The following is a 16,521-nucleotide window of genomic DNA, read 5'->3' as shown; positions in this document are numbered from 1 at the left end:
AGCACAATGCAACCTAGAAAGAGGTCCTGCCAAACCACAATTTTCATCATTCTAGAATTGATATGAGATGCCATAGGAATTATGGCAATAGTAATGTCTCTTTGTCTTCTCAAACATTTGCCTCAATTCTTATCTCACTGCATTGCACACAGTAAGTAAATGAGAAGATATTTGAGCAGAACTGGTGGGACAGGAACAAGCTTTTTCTTCTTATTCCCAGACATAGATTCAAGTTTGAAACAAGATTTGGGGAAGGGGCTACAGGGTCACCAGTGTCTGAAACAAAGTTTACAATTCCTTTCTAAGCCAGGATTGGATCAACTTTCATCTCTACTACCCTTTTTTCGGGGGAAGGGGTGTCAAGTATGTATTAACTTCCACCTCAGAATCAAGCCCACATTAATATTTTGATGTAGTTTCTACTTCTGGCTTCAGCTATGAACCACATTGTCCAATTATATTTTAAAGATTTAACAGTGCTGTTGTGCTGTAGGCTTTCACAAATTGGATTGTTCTCCTGGGGATTTAGTATGTAAATGCACTTATTACATATCATTTATATGACTTAATCTCATTTAAGATTAATTGTAAATTCTAGAATTAATCCCTTAAGAGGAAGAACAGATTAAAAAAGAGGAGTGCAAATATTAATCGTCCAGAATAACAATGTATTTGGCTACTGATAATAATGCTTTCTTCTAGTTTATTAATGTTATAGGATTTGGGAACAATAGTCCAAATTGTTAATCTGTGGCTTTACTGATATTGTAGGAGAAGGTATTAATTAATATTCCTACAACAATAATCTTTAAACCTACTTTGGAAATGAAGATTCATATTTTTTTTCCTGTGGTTGATAGAGATGTGGAAGAAAACTCCACTGAATGATAGTGTTTGCATGTCAGTCTCTGACAGCTAATAAACATCATATGGAGTAACATTGCAATGTAATGGGGCACTATTTGCTAAATTCTATTAAAATAAGATGTCAGCTTCATTAGAGCAAATGTCATATATCGAAGAACAGCATTTGCAATGCAATCACCCAGCTCAAATCAGCAGATAATGTTAAGGGGGGAAAGGTAAAATAACAACTCTGGATTAGAATATGGTTGGGCCCTGAAATTGTTTTTGTAGCACGTACATATAAATATAAATACTACCGGTACTAACATGTAATTAACTTAATATGCATCCATAGGGCTGGTCTTTAAATAAGGATTTATTTTCTATGTAAATGTCCATTGTTGGACTGGGGGGGTATGTTTTCTAATTGCATACCTGATTGTTTTTATGTATTGTATAATATATAATACTGAATCACTTTCAAGATATGATAATAGGCATTTTGATGAGTCTGAACAATTTGATTATCTTTGGGTTTTGATGATTCAGAACTGGGCTCTTTGATTTTTCTTTTGTAATCACTAAAATCTTGTGTTCCAAATAAAATAGAAGCTATGTCCTCCACACAGAAACAGACTTGCTTGCATAATGGGACTTCCTTTTTTTGACTTTCTGAATTTTCTTGGAAGGTATCCCCAACCTCCACAGCAGATTTTGGGCAGCAGAGGGGAAAGGAAATCTATTCTGTTAGTAATCTTGTTTTGACTAGTGGGTAGAAACACTTGGATACAATTCTATTTTCCTTCATTAATGGTTAAAACAGAGGCAAAATCAGTCAAGATGAATGTTCATGAATACAATTATTCTTTAATTGTTCTGGCACTGATGAGTTTCCAAGATAAGGTTACAGTGATTTAAATACCTCTAATCCAGAAGAATCTAGCAACATATATTTATTAAATGTATGTTTAGCTTTCAAATAAAAATGAGCAGTATAAATTTATCCAGCATTATTAACCTTTGGGGTATTCAGAAACAGAATACATTTTCTTGTGGTTATTTTAAGTAGAGAGCATCCAATGGAGTAAAATCCAATGATAATTTCCTGAGCCACAGAAAAATCAACAGAATTATTGCCATATTTCCTCAGTCTTATCCAGCATTACTTTTAAGTTAGTATTTTAAGACTTTCTATTGTTGAGATTTCATCCCACGTTCTGTTTATATGTGCGATTCGATCTAATTTCATATCGGTTGGCACATATTCAGGTTGCAAAAAAATGAGCATTAGGCAATCTTGCTCACTATGTCCACTTTTGATTCTGGCTCTACTCTACATTAATTTGGCTCCAATTTTCCCTCTCTTACATCCCAAAGTGCCCTTCTTCTCTCAAAGATTTTTGGTGCAAAGGTTCTTAATAAATAGTTATATTTAATTTGAGTTAAGGGGGAAATTATGAGCTATGTGAGTACAGATTAATGACAAAGATATTTGGTATGAATACCTTTAAATGTAATTAAAGTAAATTTGAATTTTTGTGCCAGTATGATGCTCAGCATACCAAATTTAACATTTACTGCAAACCATTCACATCCTCAGTGAGCAACACAGCTTCACTGACATAGCTTCACTGACATGCATATTCATGTCCCTAACCTATATATGTCTAATATCACCAGAAGCATTTCTTATATATTCCTCATAAATATAGCAATTAACCTATCCCAAATCCAAGCCTTTTTCATTTGTCATAGAATTTATCTAAACCGGCATATGCATAATAAATGTTATTTCACACACTCATTTTCTTCCAAGCTTCAGAAGCAGATATGATGAGAACAAAAATATTACTCCTGTTTTTTAACATCATTGGCTACAAATCAGTCCATTTACAATCTTGTTTTACAAACAGTACATGAAAACGCAACATAGAAGATCAAAGATTAAAAAAAAACTCCCAGAGGTGTTGAAAGTGTATTTTGGAGAAGGATGGGGGGAGCCAAACAGAAATTTTGAGAAAAGTTCAAGTATATGCAGTCCTTTTTACGCTGAGAGTCAGTTTGGTCTAGTGGTTAAGACATTGTGCTAGAAATCAGAAGACAATGAGTTGTACTCTCACCTTAAGCATGAAAACTGGGCTGAGAAACTTTGGGCCAGTCACTCTTTCTTACCCAGTAGTGCAAGATCTGTGTGACAGGTCAAGTTGATTCCTGTTGCAATTAATGGTTCACTCAATTGATCTGAAAAAAATTAGAACCTGGTGGCCTAGCAGTTAAGACACTGGACTTGTTGACCCAAAGGTTGGCAGTTCGAGACCCAAGCACCATGTGATGGAATGAGCTCCTGTTCCTGCCCCAGCTCCTGCCAACCTAGCAGTCTGAAAACATCCACATGCAAATAAATAGGTACCACTTTTATGAGAAGGTAAACAGCATTCTGTGCACATTGGCATATTGTCATGCTGGCAACATGACAAGCATCTTCGGACAATGTTGGCTCCCTCAGCTAAGAAATAGAGATGAGCATCATCTCTGGAGGTTAAACCATATAAGGAACGGTTGCTGGAATTAGGTATGTCTAGTTTAATGAAGAGAAGGACAAGGGGGGACATGATAGCAGTGTTCCAATATCTCAGGGGCTGCCACAAAGAAGAGGGAATCAAGCTATTCTCCAAAGCACCTGAAGGCAGGACAAGAAGCAACGAATGGAAACTAACCAAAGAGAGAAGCAACCTAGAACTAAGGAGAAATTTCTTGACTGTTAGAACAATTAATCAGTGGAACAACCTGTCTTTAGAAGCTATGGATGCTCCAACACTGGAAGTTTTTAAGAAGAGATTGGACAGCCATTTGTCTGAAATGGTACAGGGTTTCCTGCTTGAGCAGGGGGTTGGACTAGATGACCTCCGGGTTCCCTTCCAACTTTGTCATCATCATTATTATATTATTATAAACTTTTATTCATAAAACATGAAACTCAGTCAACTGAACACTCAAATTGACTGGCACCAATGGTTGACAGGGGCTGCTGCCAGCATCCTAGGTATCAACCAGGTATCTCCTTAAAATGTAAGATGTTCCAAGTAGCGTAGTTTTTTGTAGCTTTGCTGGAGTTACTGTAGGAAGCTGCAATTTCTTGATGTATTTTGCAAAGCTTTTGGACATAGTTCCCAGTGCCCCGATGACAATGGGTATCACTTTTACATGTTTCATCCATAATCGTGCAGTTTCAATGGCCAGGTCATGGTATTTTGTAATTTTTTCCAGTTCTTTTTCTTCGACTCTGGCATCTCCTGGTACAGTGATATCAATCAACTGTACGCTTCGGTTCTCTATGACTGCAATATCTGGTGTGTTGTGTTCCAAATGACGATCTGTCTGTATTCGGAAGTCCCACAAGAGCTTCACCCTCTCATTCTTGATATTATTATTATTATTATTATTATTATTATTATTATTATTATTATTATTATTATCATTATCATCATCATCATCATCATCATCATCATCATCATCATCATCATCCCCTAAAGTTAGACACAACTGAACAGGGGAAACCTTTACCTTTGCATTTGCAGGAAAGTACTAGGAAGGCAAAAAATTCAGTTCTGTTTTTATTATTATTATATTTTATTGATTGCTTTTACAATAACAATCCTTAGTGCTTAGCAAACAGGGTTCATATATTTAAAAACAATTAATAATAATTTCTATAATTAATCAATATGTTAGTCAATGATATATTTCATTGATCTTCTCTTCTTCCAGTAGTATTTCCTCTTATTTGCATTAAACAAATATAAATCTTAATATTTTTCAATACATACAAGGTTGAGCATAAACATTTTTCTAGTATTTGTACAACTAACAATAATACCAACATATCTCCTGATCGATCGCGGACTCCGCGGTCGCCTCGGGGAGGGACCTCTGTGGGCCGCCCCGTCCCGGGTCGGTGTTCAGGCGGAGCGGACGCCTCCCCGCCTTGGCGACCGTCGCGCGGCTTCAACGGGCGCCCGGATCCTGCTCCAGGCGGGTCCGTGCCCGGCCTCCCATTACGCTCGGGCCGCGGCATTCCGTCGGCCCCGCCGCCTGGGGCGCAGCCGTCCTCCTTCCGCGGGGTGGTTGGCGCATCACCGGGCGCCCAGCCCTCCCGGGCCATGGCTCCGCCTCCGGCGTTCGCCTGCCTCTCTGAGGGTGCGACTTGGTTTTCTCTAGCGTGCGAGCGAGAACCGTCCGTCCCAGAGAGACCTCGGAGGTGAGCAGGCCTCCCCAGCCCGGCCGATCCGCCTCCCCCGCCTCCAGCGCCGCATTCCCCTCTCCAGCCCCGCCGCCCGGCGGAGAGGGTGACCCGGATCTGGGCCCCAGCCCAGCCAGCCAGCCACCCCCCGGGCCAGCTCCGATCCCGCGCAGCTTCGGCGGCTACCTGGTTGATCCTGCCAGTAGCATATGCTTGTCTCAAAGATTAAGCCATGCATGTCTAAGTACACACGGGCGTGACAGTGAAAATGCGAATGGCTCATTAAATCAGTTATGGTTCCTTTGGTCGCTCCCACCGTTACTCAGATAACTGTGGTAATTCTAGAGCTAATACATGCCGACGAACGCTGACCTCCGGGGATGCGTGCATTTATCAGACCAAAACCAACCCGGCCTCGCCCCCGGCCGCTTTGGTGACTCTAGATAACCTCGGGCCGATCGCACGCCCCCTTGGCGGCGATGACGCATTCGAACGTCTGCCCTATCAACTTTCGATGGTACTTTCTGCGCCTACCATGGTGACCACGGGTAACGGGGAATCAGGGTTCGATTCTGGAGAGGGAGCCTGAGAAACGGCTACCACATCCAAGGAAGGCAGCAGGCGTGTAAATTACCCACTCCCGACGCGGGGAGGTAGTGACGAAATACCAACATATAACATCTTTTTAATCAGCTTATATTTTAACTGTATTTATAAAAGTCATCTTATTAAGTCATTACGTGTCCTGTTTTGAAGATTCTTATTTAAGCTTAATTTCCCCACTGTATTCAAACTGCTCTTATCAGACATAATTTTCCCAAAATTAATTACCTTTAAATGGCCAAACTTTTCATTCACATACACCATCCCAATATTTTTACATTTCATGTATTGTAAAAAGTATTACACTACTTACTGTATATATCTTATCCCTCTTACTTTAGGGCCCCTTTATATCTAAACTTTATCTATTCTTTTAACCAGTGGTGGGATTCAGCTAGTTCGCACCACTTCAGCAGAACCAGTAGCTAATTTTTTGTTGCTCAGGCCCAGAATGGACTTCTGGAAGCAGCATCCACACAGAGAGCCGGTTGTTCACAGATTTGAATCCCACCGTGCTTTTAACCGTATTCAAACAAGTATTTAATCATATAGTACTCCATCTGGTAAGTCGAATCTAGCCTTCTTCTTTTGCCAGGTTGCTTTCCAATTCAGTGTTTTCAGCTTGCCAGGGGATTTTTCCTGTATTTTTGTAGATATTGTTGGGGATAAAAAAGACAAATTAAGTAGGATGTTCATTTTTTGTCTCCCAAACTTTAATGATTTTCCTGACAGCTGTTTAATCCATTTTGTTAGATCTTCTTTCTTGTCCTCATACTTGTTTTGAAGTCCTGGAAGATAAAACATCTTCTTTATTTTCTTTGTTAAAAAATACAGTTCTGCTTATATATTTACAAGTATAAATAATAAATTTATTTTATTTAATTTTATTTTAATTCCATTTATATCCCGCCCTTCTCCAAAGACTCAGGGCGGCTTACAAGCTTAGCAGTAGCCTTCATTCTAAGTATATGCCTGCTTATTAGGGCTTTCACACACCCCCAAGCGGCATTATTACCAAGTCAGCTTAATTGCCCCCAACAATCTGGGTCCTCATTTTACCTACCTCGGAAGGATGGAAGGCTGAGTCAACCTTGAGCCTGGTGGGATGCGAACCTGGTGTTAATAATAAACCTTTATTGTCAAAGTACAACATGTGTACATTGAGATTAGCTGAGCCTCCCCCTGTGCTCTCTCCCCCCAACACACAGTGACAACAAACCCTCCATCCCATCACACTATGTGAACCAACTACACCACACACCGGCCTCCCAAGTCAATTCTGCATAAGATTATGTCCCATTTAAAAGCCTAACAGCCCACGGATAAAAGCTATTTTTCAGCCTGTTGGTACGGCTGGCTATATTCCTATATCTCCTACCGGATGGTAGGAGAGTAAAGAGATACCGTCCAGGGTGTGAGTCATCCCTGAGAATCTTCCTCACTCTTCCAAGGCAACAAGCCCTGGCGATGTCATCTAGTGGTGTCAGGGAACAGCCCACAATGTCTTGTGCTGTGCTCACTACCCTCTGCAATACTTTCCTATCCGCGGCTGTCAGACCAGCATACCAAACCACAATACCATACGAGAGGACGCTCTCTATGGTAGACCGGTAAAAGAGGGTCATTAGCTGTTGTTCTACCCTGTTCTTCCGTAAGATCCTAAGAAAGTGAAGCCTCTGTTGGGCCTTTCTAGTTATTGTTATTGCTGCCAATTGTTATTGCTGCCAAAATTTATCATGTAGTGAAACCTAGAGAGAGAGAGAGAGAGAGAGAGAGTCAAACTCATTAAACTGAAGATCAAAAATCAACAATAAAAAGCAAGTCCATGAACAAATAAGGATCCTATCCTTTATTCATTTGTCATACTCTGCCTTTCAAGTAAAGAAATTCATCTTTGTTCTTGCACCTGGAAGTTGCATTGTATTGTTTGCTGCTAGGCCTAATCACAGAAGATAATCAGAGACAAGGAACAGCCTTACATAAATTCCTACAAGCTTTTTCATTTTTTTCCATCTAGGAAGTTTTCCACACTGGAAGAAGCAAGGCAGAACTATGTATGCCAATATCTCTCAGATAGATGACCATCTTGTAGACACACAATGCCTCTAGAAAATATTCTTCATGTACAGGAATTTTCAAGCTGGATAAATATTTCCACCACAGCTATGTGAATCATAACATAATCAATATATGTCTGTTTTATGTTTTCCAAAAAGTCATTTTCTAGGAGCCACTGAGTTCAAATCCAATGTCCTCTCTCAGTTCCACTGAATGAAGAAATTCTATCTGGAAAAACACCCAACTGGATTTCATTTTTTTTCCTGGGCAATACTTTTTCTATGTTATGCTGGTAATAAATGGACCTATAAATGCCCTCCAAAGATACACTGTAAAAGGAGGGCAATGTACCAAAGACTCAGCATAAATCTTGATATACTAAGTGATCATGGAAGGCAGCAATCTTGCCAGAGGTGAAAACTGGGTGCCATGCATGAAGCCCTGAAGACATTTTATGACTCATATGCATGGGGTGAGCAGTGAAAGTGATTACAAACAAATCATCTCTAAATCCAGAAGAGTGGAAGAGAGAGAAACAGTAAAATCTATTTTACAAGATAATCATGGGTTCTAAATCATGCTGATTATTGTTTGTAGTAATTTGTGGGTCTCCTGCCATGCTGTAGGTAGGCTCCAATAGACTTTTTCAGCAACCAACCTTTACTAATTTGCCTTCCAATGACAGATGGATATTTAGCCCAACTATTGCTAAATGATCAGAAAGTTTTGATACATATATTTTTTTTATCCCATTTATATCCCGCCCTTCTCCGAAGACTCAGGGCGGCTTACAGTCTAAGAAGCACAAATCAATGTGCTTAGCAATAGCCTTCATTCTATGTATATGCCTGCTTATTAGGGCTTTCGGCCATCCCCAAGCGGCATTTTTACAAAGTCAGTTTATTGCCCCCAACAATCTGGGTCCTCATTTTACCTACCTCGGAAGGATGGAAGGCTGAGTCAACCTTGAGCCTGGTGGGACTCGAACCTGCACTAATTGCAGGCAGCTGGTGTTACTTAAGAAGGCATTAGCCCACTGCTTTACCTCAATAGATTTGTTTCAATCTCATAGTGGTTGCATAGTGTTTTAAGTTCAGCACAATAAGTGAAACCACTGATGTTTCTTGCTATTTCTCCTTCTCTCTGTCAAACCTAGACAACACAATGATTTACTTTAGACTAAGGATCTCCAAGATAATATCCTTAAACTATTGGTGATACTACAGAGCCTTCCCTGGTGACTATCAGCCCTCCTGTCTCATTCTACCATTAATAAAATTACAATTTCTGGGTTCCAAAAATCCAGATCATTAGGTGGCAGGAAAAAGACACAGAAAACTCAATTAATACTTTCAGATTCATAACAGGTAGGCCATCCAACTCCTTCACAATTTTGTCTGTAAATATTTGCCAATAAAAAAGTTTAAAAATAAAGTGATGGTTAATAGTTTAGCACAGAGCAAGCAAATTCATTTGGTTTCTTTCAAATTGTGTTTTGTATCACTGACATTATTTGTAAGCTTCCTCCCCTCCCTCCATGGCAGCCATTTTTCTTTTCTTCCTTCAGTTTGAAGGCCTGTGCCTTGGATAATGTTGGTTTTGAGAACAAAAAAACTTACTTTTTCCTTCAGGGTATTACAACAACTGAAATGTTCATAATTAATAGATAGTGTAATTTCTATAACACATAGCATATGACAGAATTAATTAGGCATTGATACTATCACACAGTTATTTTAGTTCAAGATTATTTACATCTACTAAATACAGTCTTTAAACTTTACTCATCTAATCTGGTATTAGCAAAGCATGCATATATCCTAGGGCAGGGGTCAGCAACCTGAAACAGTGAAAGAGCCACTCGGAACCGGTTGCCTCACAAAAGGAAAAACTGGGGAGATAATAATGCAATATGGGAAGGTTTCTGGATTTAAAGTTAATGTACAGAAAACTAAAATTTTGGCTAAAAACATGACAGCATCGCAAAAGGCCCTTTTAGAAGGGTTAACTGGATTTGAGATTGTTAAAAGGGTTAAGTATTTGGGGGTGTTTTTGTCGCCCTCTAATACAAAATTATATAAAAATAACTATGAAAAATTATGGGGAAAAATCCAAAAAGAAATGGAGAGTTGGGAAAAACTGCAATTGTCTTTGTTGGGGCGAATTGCGGCAGTAAAAATGAATGTCCTGCCTAAATTTTTATTTTTATTTCAAATGATACCGGTTCTTAAGAAAGATTCTAATTTGGAGGAATGGCAGAGAGGTATCAATAAATTTGTTTGGGCAGGGAAAAGGCCACGAGTTAAACTTAAGATTATGCAGGATACTCGTGAAAGAGGTGGTCTTAAAATGCCTAATCTTAAATTATATTATGAAGCTGCTGCGTTAGCAGGTATAAGTGATTGGATTAATTTGACACAAGAGAGATTATTAAATCTTGAGGGCCACGACTTGCTGTTTGGCTGGCATGCATATTTGTTGTATGATAAGAAGGTAGATAATGTCTTTAGAGTGCATATTTTAAGACAGGCATTGCTGAGAGTTTGGAAGAAGTACAGACATAAGTTAGATTGTAAGATACCATTGTGGGCAATTCCAAAACACGCAATAGAAAATATACATGCTGGTTTCAAACATGATGTGACTACGTACAAGGAGATCCTAAGCTTGGAAAGAAATGAGTGGTGTCTGAAGCCATATAGTCTCTTGCGAGACGAGAAGATTGTTCAAAATTGGTTTCAATATACTCAGTTACGGGCCAGGTGGAAAGAAGACCAGAAAAATGGTTTTACAATGACTGATGAAAATCTGATAAAGCAAATTAGAAATCAGGGACCAGCACATATTAAACGGATATATCTTGCGTTGATAGAGATTGATTCAGAAACAGAACTTGTTAAGGATTGTATGATAAAATGGGCCCAAAACATCCAGGAAGTTATCACAATGGACATGTGGGAAAAGATTTGGGTGAGGAACGTAAAATTTACACAAGCTCAAAACTTAAGAGAGAACTTTTATAAAATGTTTTATAGATGGCATTTAGATCCTAAAAAGCTTGCAAGTATGTATCCGAACTATCAGCCAAAATGCTGGAGATGTGGAGATGAAGATGCAACATATTTTCATGTATGGTGGACTTGTAAAAAGATCAAGGTTTTTTGGATAAAAATTTGGTGGAATATGCAGAAGATTTTTAAGCAAAGGATAAAGTTTTGTCCGCAACTCTTCTTGTTGGGAATAATTACGGATGCTACGGTTGTGGACACTAAGTTGATGTTAAATTTAATTACGGCAGCAAGACTTTTGATAGGTCAGTATTGGAAGAAAGAGGAACTGCCGACCATAGAAGAGTGGACTTTAAAGGTCTCCGACCTGGCAGAGATGGCGAAGATTTCGGCTTATTTGAAAGATCACTCGCAAGAACGTTATATTATGGAATGGAGAAAATGGATTGAGTTTATCCAGAACAAGTATAGGGTTAAGAAGTTTCATATAGCATTTGAATAAGTCTTCTTTCTTATTTTCTTTTTCTATTTTAGTTTTTCAATATATATTTAATATTACTAAGGTTTGTCTTATCCTATATAAGCTAGAGAGTGATGGATTCTAGAGTCTATGGTTGTTAGTATATGGTTGTTTATGATTGGTTTTTTTATATATACCTTGTATTTAGCTCTGGGAAGTCGGGGGGGAGGGGGGAGGGGGGAGAGGTAGGGGGGAGGGAGAAGGGAGGGGGAGGGGGGATTGTTAAAGATAAATTGTATGTTAAAACTTTTCAATAAAAAAAAAGGAAAAACTGGGAGCCGCAAAAAATGTGTGCACATGCGCGTACATACGCGCATGCGCAGAACAGGGTTTGACTGAAGAGTGGAGCCAAGGCAAGATATGCACCTACCCTGCATATTTGAATTGATTGGTTGAACTTTTTTTAGTCCCACTTATTTTTTTTTTTTTTTGGACTGCACATGGCAGAGGACTGGGAGCCGCAGGAGACGGCTGAAAGAGCCGCATGCGGCTCCGGAGCCGCGGGTTGCAGACCTGTGTCCTAGGGCAAGAAGTCAGAATGAATGAAAATATGCCTGGATTTTGTTCTCTGTCAACATGACTGAAAGGACAATGGCTTGGGTATGAAGACTGGCATAACTAGCCAAATTTCAAAGAAGGAAACTTCTTAGCAGGCAATGAAAGAACATCATAGTCTGATCTTAATATCTGAAGGAACCACAAAGGTTTTTGTACTAAAATGTAAAAAGAACACACACAATACTTCAAAGAGAAGAAAGCTTCATGTTTCCAGAGAAGTGCATGTTATATATCCATTTGTATGAGTTCTGCCACTAAAAGTAATATGCTTTTTGCCTCTTTTTTTTCTTTTTGGCTTTTGTTTTTAAAGTTTGGTCAGGTTTTTTTTTAAATAGCTGCTCATTTGGCTTCACTCTCATTCGCCATGCAGACTTAAAAAACAAATGGTTCTGCTCCACATGTAACTTGAAAAGTCCTCATTTAAATTGTAACATTTAAATATTTTCAGTTGTTCAGGAGGGAGTCAATTGTTTATTATGAGAAAAACAAATCTATGTCTGTCCAGATGTTTTTTGTTTAGTGAGTATTATGCTTTCCCAGCTAATGCATCTACATGAAGGTCAGAAAAAGCAACTACCACCTGGGAATCATCTTTATCTGACCTATTCATATTTACTTGTGTAGCAAAACTTGCTTCTTGTCTCTCAAGCTTTGAAACCACATTAATAAAAGCTGAGTCCCGATTGCCTGCCAGGGTCCTTCATGTCTTTAGCTAAGGGTTTGTGGGAAGAGACTCAGAAAATCATGTACAAAGGAAAGGGAACCATTGTATGTAGCTGCTTAATAAAAACAAAACAAAACTCAAGGACAAATAAAATTTATGTCAGCATACTAGTTTTCAGGCCCTGTTGATGAACTTGGAGGCTTTTCATGCCGAAAGAACAAGAAAAGGAGGATATAATGGAAATAATTTTCCCCCAAATTATATAAAAGGCTAATTGGGATGGCATGAAGTTACATTACCTGCTTTTATCATAGCTTTGTATATTCCAGTCAAGCTGTTATCTAGAAATTGCCATAAGAAACTAGTTTGCAATGCTAAATTAAAACTGTTGGAGGCAGCTCTCTGTCTGAAAAGGCTATTGTAGAAGCCTGTGTTCATTGACATTCATTCATTCATTCATTCATTAAATTTTAAAGCCATCCATGTCCCTCCCAGAGGGACTCTGGGCTTTGTACAGATCAAATTATTGTAAAAAGATAAGGAATGGAGAAACATTACAAGAATATAGACACATCCATTCAACAGTTCATATAAGCATGATCTGCATGATATCCAGATAATAATAATTCTCAGAAGACAAGTTTGTTGCGTGGAAGATAAGTTAACAGTTGAACAATCAGATATTACATGTTTAAACTATATCTCTTTGTAATGGTATGTTGAAAAGACTTTGGGAGACAGGGTGAAGAAATGTTGCCTAGGGAATGGTCAGATAAAAGAGAGCATAGCCTGTATCTTGATAAGAAGGCCAAGCAAGAAACTCAGAACAGACCTTTCCTAAATTCTCAGGTTGTAGAAATGACAGTGGAAGATTTGTACTTTCAGACTTGCAAGATTCTATTAATATAGCTGTACAATAAAGTAGAATTCGCTATTCTGGTTATGTTTCCTGTCTGGTGTACCTGGTACACCATTAATCTGAGGATTGTGAATTTCAGATTAAAGGATATATCTTATTGCATCCTTCAGTTGATGGAACATCAGATTATCATCATAGAGGCAGGAAACTGTCCAGCTGAATGCTGATTTGGTGTTAGGATTGTGTGGTAGTCTACATAAGAAGCACAACCAGGGGAACTAGCTCTATATTTATGGTAATGTTATATTAAAAGAATCTTCAGGAGTTAAAAAGCCCACACTTCCCTCATTTTAGTCTCCTCTAAATTAGAGAAGGTCCCTTTTGAAATGCTTTTATCACTCCTTTGGACTCAAATTATGTTTATCAGACTGTTGTCTAGGCTGCAATTCTTCCTTGAAAACCAGGTTTTCAAGTCCCTGTGAAATGAGCGAAGGTCGGGGGCAGTCCTAAGCTCCGTGGGAAGTTGGTTTCAAAGGGCCGGCGCACCCACAGAGAACACCCTTCCCCTGGGAATAACCCGCCGGCATTCCTTGACCAGCAGTACCCTAAGAAGGCCCTCCCTGTGGGAGCGCACTGGACAAAGGGAACTTGATGCTGGCAGCAGGTGTTCCCTCAAATATCTTGGACCCTCGCCATTTAGGGCTTTATAGGTCATCACCAGCACCTTGAATCTCACCCGAAGGGCAACTGTAAGCCAATGCAGCTCGCGGAGTAGAGGTGTTACATGGGAATATCGGGAGACCCCCATCACGACTCGCGCAGCTGCATTCTGCACCAGCTGAAGCCTCCGGGTGGTCCTCAAGGGCAGCCCCATGTAGAGAGCATTGCAGTAGTCTAGCCGGGAGGTCACGAGCGCATGGGTGACTCTGCGTAGGGCATCTCGGTCCAGATAGGGCCGCAACTGGTGCACCAGACGAAGCTGGGCAAAAGCCCCCCTGGTCACGGCTCCTATATGGTCTTCAAAATTGAGCCGTGAATCCAAGAGGACGCCCAAGTTGCGAGCCCTATCGATGGGGGGTAACACCTCACCCCCCATCATTAGTGGTGGAACAACCTGGTTTATCCGAGATGCCGGTATGCACAGCCACTGAGTTTTGGCAGGATTGAGACGAAGCCTGTTTCTCCCCATCCAAACCCGGACCTCTTCCAGGCAACGGGATATCACGTCGAGTGCATCACTGGGTTGGTTCGGGGTAGAGAGAAAAAGAAATTATATTATATAATTATAATATTATAATTATAATATTATATATTATATTATATAATTATAAAAAGAATTATATGATCTTAACAATATTATATAACATAATTGTGTTGTGTTTAATTGTGTTAAAGCAGAATGAGACCATAGTACAGGCATCCCTAATCTCTGGGCTGTGGCCCACTAGTGGGCAGTGAGCTATTTGCAACCAGGCTGCAGAAACAGTGGGCAAACGTGCACACACTTACCCCTACTTGCACAAGCAATGGGCGAGCATGTGCATGCTTGCCAGCTACTTGCATGAAACCATCCTCTCTTGCCCCCCGAGTCTGCAAAGCCAGAAAGGTTAGAGAACTCTGCTATAGGGCATATCAATGCTTTGATATGTAGTGGGAAAGACTGTGACAATTCAAAGGAATTAGATTGTGGTTTTTTTATGTAATTTCAATGCCTAGGTTATGGATAACAATTCAGTTTTAGACAGAATAATTGCTGTTACAGATATTTCTTATTCATTGACCACAATTTGCACAGGCAACTTGATCATTAACTGAAGCATTGCTACATGACACTGCAATTGTGCTTATTAGCTTACTTCAGCTTTCCTTTGCTTTAACAGAACTGTGAAGGTTGTGAAAGTGAAGATGCATCATAAAGTTACCTTTTCATCATGGAAAAATGTGAATAGTTGCTAAACAAGACAGTCATGAAATAAGGACTACTTGTACAGAATTTCATATCTACAGTATAGTTAACTATGAACAACACAGCTACTTTTAGCAATGGATAAAAGCAGTATTACAATTACCTTATCTATAAATCCTCATGATTTTTGAAAATCATGTGGAGAAAAAAGGGCCAACCTTGCCATCCATTTTAAAGTTCCTCTCTTCTCGACACAACTAACTTGTTCAGAGTAACAGTAATATCATACAAAAAATGTCAGATTCAGATTGTTGTGCAATTCACACTCAGTTACCTATCAGCACAAGGAATCTGGCCAAATCAGAAAATTTCTTTAAGAACCAACATAAGCCACATACTTTCATTATTTATTTTATTAGATTTATATATTATATAAATATATAATAATATATTTATAATAATATATTATAAATATATATTATTATATTATATTATTATATTAATAATATAATATAATAATAATATTTGTATATTATTATTGACAGCTAATAGCTATTTTGCATTTAAATTAGCCAAGAGGGTAACTGTTAAATAATTTATGAACAATATTGGTGCTTTTTTTGTTTAATAAAAGCAGCCACAGCAGGATTTTGCATTTCTCCATTGCATTTTGAAAGGTAACTTTATTTCTGCATTAAAACATCTACCATCACCACCAATCAAATAAAATAATGTTTTAGATAACTAAGCCTCTTTTCTGATCAAAGTGTCTGCTTCTTCATGTCTGCTTCTGTGAATTGTTGCTTTGTTAAATGCCAATAAAAGCTTTTCCAACATAAGGTTTGATCACATGTACACATTTAGCCCAGAATTTCCCTAATTACATGAGTTGTTGATAGCAACTGAGCTTAAAAAGGTAATTAGTATGTTTTTTCTATAAAGCTAAACACAAAAGTAAACTTGCTAATGTTAAAATATGGCTTTTAATATTATGCAATCAAATCTTGATCTAAAATTGATTCCACTCAATTGCTCATGGACTTTTAAATAGAATGTACCTGATTACATCAAGATATGGTGAAGATTGGGATAATTTCAAGAAAAATTAGCATTTGGTGAAAAATGAAAAATATGGTAGGTATGGACACATAGATAGCACAATATACAAATGTGCAAGTGATTTTCTACATGGGGAAGCATCATTGGGTTTGCTACTGCTTCCTTTTTGGCATTTAATTCTGAAACTCTGGGGGTAACAA

The sequence above is a fragment of the Vipera ursinii genome (assembly GCF_947247035.1).
Source record: "Vipera ursinii genome assembly, chromosome: 1".
Taxonomy (NCBI): Eukaryota; Metazoa; Chordata; class Lepidosauria; order Squamata; family Viperidae; genus Vipera; species Vipera ursinii.
Note: the sequence above shows the minus strand (reverse complement) of the source record.